Source organism: Micromys minutus (assembly GCF_963924665.1).
Source record: "Micromys minutus genome assembly, chromosome: 12".
Classification (NCBI taxonomy): domain Eukaryota; kingdom Metazoa; phylum Chordata; class Mammalia; order Rodentia; family Muridae; genus Micromys; species Micromys minutus.
The window spans coordinates 6,801,672-6,807,671 of NC_137981.1; the positions used below are offsets into that span (position 1 = coordinate 6,801,672).

The window sequence follows — 6,000 nt, forward strand, 5'->3', positions numbered from 1 at the left end:
ATCTTGTTTAATCTAAGATAACTTGACTATTTCACCCTACTGTCTTTTTTAGTTCATCTTATATGAATTCCAACAACAGTGAAAAGGCTTTATGGGACTCACTGAACCTACAAATTAAATCTTTAAGCAAGGTAGATGTTTTCTTGCTTTAATAGTTAGTACTTGAGAATATTTATTGAAAATGTTATTACTAGGTATATTGTTACTACTAGGTATATTGCTATTATTAGATATATTGTTATTACTAGATATATTGGTCTCATTGGTACTACAAAAAAGCCATAGAAGGTATAACTTCTGGGATAAGAGTTATTTTGACCTACAGTTTAGTAGAAAATAGCTAATCACAGTGAAGAGGTTATGGCAAAAGGAGTAGTTGATGGCTGGCCACATAGTGCCTGCATACCATCAGCAGCAGTGAATTTAATTTAATTCAGCAATCATCACTCAGGAATCAGCAACTGCACTACAACCCAGAAGAAACTTCAAGGCTCACCAACTGGCCCAAGGCTGCAGAAGTGGCAAAAAGCCGCAGAAACCTCATGAGAAGTTCCGTGGTGAGTTTCTCTCTATGACATCACCATAAGAGAAGCTCGGTATCTGTGCACCATCAGTAAAGAATAGTGTGGAAGAGCAAGGCCAACCAGTGCTTGAGCTTCCACTGTTTGTGGGTCATATTTATATTTTAAACATCGCACATCCTTTCACATTTCTGCTATGGCAAAACATTCTTTCCCGTGTCTGCTTCAGCAATACAGTCTTTCCTGTGTCTGCTTTAGCAAAAACATACTTTCACCTGTGTGTCCCAGTGAAACAACATTTGACATAAATGACTCTTCAAAGAAACCAGAAGTTTCCACTTCATTTCATAGACAAAAACAGAGAGCAATAGATTAATGTATGCATGCCAGTGTCCAGTGTGCCTTCTCTATTGTATATAATCCAGGGTGTTCTGCTTAATGAGTGGTCTCTCCTACAACTAAAACGGACCTTTCCATATGAAAAACCTGGGAAAGTCTTCATAGACATTTTCAGAGATCTTTTTGTCAAAGGATTCTAGATTTGTCAAGTTGATAATCAAAACAAAACTTAATATTCTCCAATCTGGATGTTCTTGTGCATTAGTTTTTGCTGTGTTGCACTGCAGAGCTTCACGGTGCAGTTATGGGTTTACTGTATAGGATTGTCATAAATGTTCTATGTTTTTGCTCAATTTTAAAGCTTTATTAATTTATGGTTGCAATATAATTACATCATTTCTCTTTCTCATTTGTCTTTCCAAACACCTACCTTGCTATCTTTCAAATTCAAATTCACTTTTACATTAAATATTGTTGCATATATGTGTGTGCATACACATAAATGAATGCACCAGTGCATTCACACATACACACACACACACACACACACACACACACACACACTCCTAGGTATACAAATACTATCTGCTCAGTCTGTAGAATGTTACTTATATTGTGTTTTAAAGAATAACCATTTGATTTGGGGAAGCTAGTTTCAATTCTTTTCCTTAAGGAAGACTATTCCTCCCACTCTCGGAATTATTTAGTTGCCTTAAGTTTTTTTGTGTAGAATTGATGTTTCCGAAGCTTCCTGCCTCTGCCCCAACCCCATATATATTAGCATATTTATTCATGTAGTTCTTGTTCAGCTCTTATGCAGAAAGTCATGCTAGCAATATTTTTATGAGTATAGTTTCTGACATAGTTGGAGATACCCTCTATCAAATATCCTGTCCATCTGGTTTTTACATGAGTTTCATTTCTTTGAAGTACTTTTTTTCTGGACCAGTTCTGATGATTGCATGATTTTATTTTTTCTTCATCCAACTAAAATGATGTCTTATACATTCACATCTTAGAGGTGAATCCATTTTGAATTATTAAAATAAAACTCATGTATTCGTGTAGAGGTGTACATTACATTGTCATACTAATTTATTTTCTAATATTTTAATACTAGAAATATTTAGGAAGCATTAAATCCAGCCATTATTACTATGTGGGGGTGAATGCATATTATATCTAGTGGCATTTGATAAAACTGACTATACTTGTATTTGGCGTATATGTTTAAAGTATCAATATTCTCTTGATTGATTGCTTCATTGATCAATACGTAGTGACCTTTTTCTCTTCTGATGAGTTTGTGTTTGAAGTCTGTCTTTCAGACATTACAGTGGCCACACCTTCCTGTTTTCTGGTTCTATTTTCTAGGATTTTCTTTTTCAATTTCTTTACTCTAAGGTAACGGTAAGGTTTGTCTCCTGGAGGTAGTGAAACACAAATCTTGCTTTCTATGGTTTTTTTTTTAAATAACTGAGTCTATTAATACTCAGTGTCAAAAATCATCTATTTCTGTTACTTTACTTCTTGTGTAGTATAATAGTCTTCCCCGTTTACTTAACTGTTTTCCCCTTTTTATTGGATATTTTGTGCATTTACATTTCAGATGTTATCTTTTTTCCTGGTCCCCCATCTCCCATCCCCTCTGCCCCTGCTTTTTTGAGATGCTTCCTTCTCATTTACCCACTCTCTCCTTGCCACCCTGGCATTCCCTTACAACGGGAAATGAGCCTTCTGAGGACTAAGGGCCTCTCATCTTATTGGTGCCAGACAATGCCACCATCTGCTACATATGCAGCTGGAGCCCTGGCTTCCAACTCTTTGGTTTGTGTTTTGGTTCCTGGGAGTTCTGGGGGGTCTGGTTGGTTGATATTTTTGTTCTTCCTATGCAAACTCCTGTTATATCAATGTTTATTTTTCTGCTGAGGCCTCTTGTTAATTTTTTTCCTCCTCATTTAGAAATATTCCTACTACTCAGTATCCTGTTGAGAAAGCTAGGTGTTCCTAAACTCTTCAACCTGCCTTTGTCTTAGAAAAGTTTTATCACTCCACTTTTGATAGATAATTTTGCTGGGTATATTATTGAGAGTCAGCAAATGTGATTCTTCAGAACATGACTTAATCTCTCTAAATCTTTCTGGCTTTAAACATTTATGTTGAATTATCAACTGTTATTTTGATCATCATGCCTTGAATTGTGACTTGGCCTTTTTTTCTTGCAGCAGTGTTTTTTACTATCATGAGGAGAGTCATTTTTTTCTGTTCTTTATTCCTCTTGTACTTGAATGGGTATTTCCATTTCTTTGATTTTTGTGTATTTGACATGGTATTTTCTCCTATTTCTATATGCATAATTCATAAATTTAATTATTTCCATAGTACTCAAAACATAACATGTTCCATTTATTAGTTTCCACAAGTCTTATCTCTGACTGAGTGACGTAATTCCTCTGCCTTGGCTTCTCACTCTAGTAGTATGTCCTCTACCCAATTCACTGTACTGGTGAGGCTTTCTGCTAGGTTTTTATTTTACTTATTGAATGATCTTTTTAGCATCATTTCAGTTTGTTTTTCTTTTTTGTGAAAGTATTTATAGCTCTATAGTATTCTGTTCCAATACCTTCAACTGATTTCATTTCATTCGGTTGTTTGTATGCATCTGTTTTTGAGATTCTTAAATGTTTTATAACTCTTCTTTGGAAATTTCTTGTAACTTCTTATTGGAAGCATTCTCTGTGGAGTTGATTTTTTTTTAAAAAAAGAAACAAATTTTCTTTCTTTCTTTCTCTCTCTCTCTCTCTCTCTCTCTCTCTCTCTCTCTCTGTGTGTGTGTGTGTGTGTGTGTATGTGTGTGTGTGTGTGTGTGTGTGTGTGTGTGTGTCTGCTTTTATGACTTGTATTCTCACTGGTTCTTTCCATATGTTTTTTGAGCAATCACTGACATAGGAGTGAATTTTTTTTTGTGTTTTTCCTTTACTGTTGTTAATTTGTACACACTTCATACTGCATTAGATACAATTATATATTTAAGACTTTTTAATGAGTTGGCTTTTTAACACCATTAAATTTCCTTATGGCTAAAAGTATGTTTGTTTGAAGTATACAGAACCTACTACAAACACAGCAACCTGCCTATGTTTGCTGCTACATAATGCATTTGTCTTCGTCACTTCACTTCTGATATTTCCGATGCAGCTCTTTTGTTGTTTTCTGTATTGTTCTGTTGATGGGATTTAATGGCCCCCCATTCTCTCCTATTGCTCCATCATGGCTTTTCTCTCTTTTCCTCTGTCTCATTCATCTGTCTGTTGGCTTTTGGGCAGTGCCTCACAGATCTTTATCTGATTTCTCTTCAGTTTTTATTTTTCCTCTTAGTGTTTCAGTTTAAATAAACAACTTTGAGCTCTTGACTTATATTTTGATATCTGATTATCTTCTGTGTATAATGTGTTGTTCTTTTCATCAATTATCAATTTTGGGCTCTGTCTTCACTAATAACATTTTTTGTTTGGTTCAATCCTTATAGTTTCTGGATATCTGCCAAACTTTACATGCAGCCTCAATTATTCATTGTACGATTTACATTACAATTTTTAAAAATTCTGATAAAATCCCAAAGTCTGGTTCACCTCCATTGATGTATCTTTTATTTCTTTCAAAATTGAAGTTCCAACATATCTATATCATGTACATGAGAATGTGGGATAAATATAACTAAAATGGTCAACTATAACCTGTCTTCCACATCACCCAGCTACTTTTGCTGTTTTATTTATTTAGCAGAAGCATATGGTTTCTATTTATTTAGCAGAAGCATATGGTTTCTATTTTCTATAGGATGGATAAGTAGCCACACAGCTAATAGGTAATACAAGGATTGTGACTGAATAGCATCTGTAATAGCAGCAGCCTGCTGTGTACTTAGCATCCTGAATCTGAGCTCCACTGGGGTCTGTAACACTTGCTTTCTCCATGTCTTTCTTCCTTCAACAACTTCCAGTCCCAGAGCATTTTCATCTCCTACATTTAAAATTGTGTTAATACAACTATATCCATTTCTCCTATTGAATGATACCACAAACCTTCCTTGTGATTAACTTCTTGTCCCCCAAAGGTTGTGCCTCTGATGAGAAACCAAAGTGAGGACCCTGGAAGTGTCTGGCTTCAAGGTTTGGAGAGACTACTGTGTCTTAGTCTCTCTGTCCAAGGTTTCAGTGATAGAGAGTAAAGCCAGTTGTGGCATTTAGCTGCAGCTCTTTCCAAGGTGGGAGGGACAGGGCTGACCTAGGTGACCTGCAGAACTCTGAACTCTCTCTCCCTCCTTCTAGTTGTACTGCATTGCTTCTAAGATTTAACTGTTTTGCTGTAGTACTTAGTTGGTGCAGTTTTGTGTCCTTTCCCAGGTCAGAGGTATCCTTTTTTTTTAAAAAAAAATATAGTGATTATATAGTTGTTCTGGTTTGTTTTTTATGAGGTGGAGATAGTTGCAGCCTTTGTACTTCCTCCTTCTGTTTATAGGTAGATATCCTGTTGTTGTTAAGCTAAAGATTTAAGGTTGTTTTTGTCTTTAGGTGAACTTTATTTTAAAGATTCAGAGTGGTATTCCTAATTGTAATTCTCTAGCTGCACTTTATTTTACTTTTGGATGACATTTGTTCACTGGACAACGCATCTCCCCAAATGACGAATTAGTAGATAATTATTTTATTTTCTCTGCAGTGAATTTGTTAGAACACTGAGTTCCTGGACTTTGGCTCTCTGGCGTGACTGTTTTCTGGTTCCATACCTCGTACCACGTGTCTGAACACAGCTGTGACGGGCTTCCTGAAGCAAAGCACTGCAGACACCACGCTGCTTGTTATGCGCCTGAGTTAGGCACTGGCCACAGCTGCTCAAACCATTCTCCCCACTACGCTGCTGAGACATCCATCAACCGAGGCTGCTCCTGTCACACGTCTCATATTCTCACACACTCACCTCTTTCCACTTCTACATTCTGACATGTGTCTATCACGATAATCATCAGAACCTAGACTATTGCTCTTTAGTATCCAGAGGCAGAGGGCAAATAAAAAATAGGTCTGACATGGATCTATAAACAGTGACTAATATAATGCCTTCCACCTAACATACATTC

The 6,000-nt window shown here is 36.2% G+C and overlaps 1 pseudogene across 1 annotated transcript in view; it reads right to left on the minus strand.

Moving 5' to 3' along the window:
• The window catches only part of LOC308428019 (protein FAM98A-like), a 74,834-nt pseudogene extending 69,045 nt beyond the window's left edge, over positions 1 to 5,789 (minus strand). The window contains exon 1 of the transcript in view: positions 5,650 to 5,789. The product of the transcript in view is annotated as a protein FAM98A-like (transcript). The remainder of the gene's footprint in view (positions 1 to 5,649) is intronic.
• Between the last annotated feature and the right edge of the window lie 211 nt (positions 5,790 to 6,000).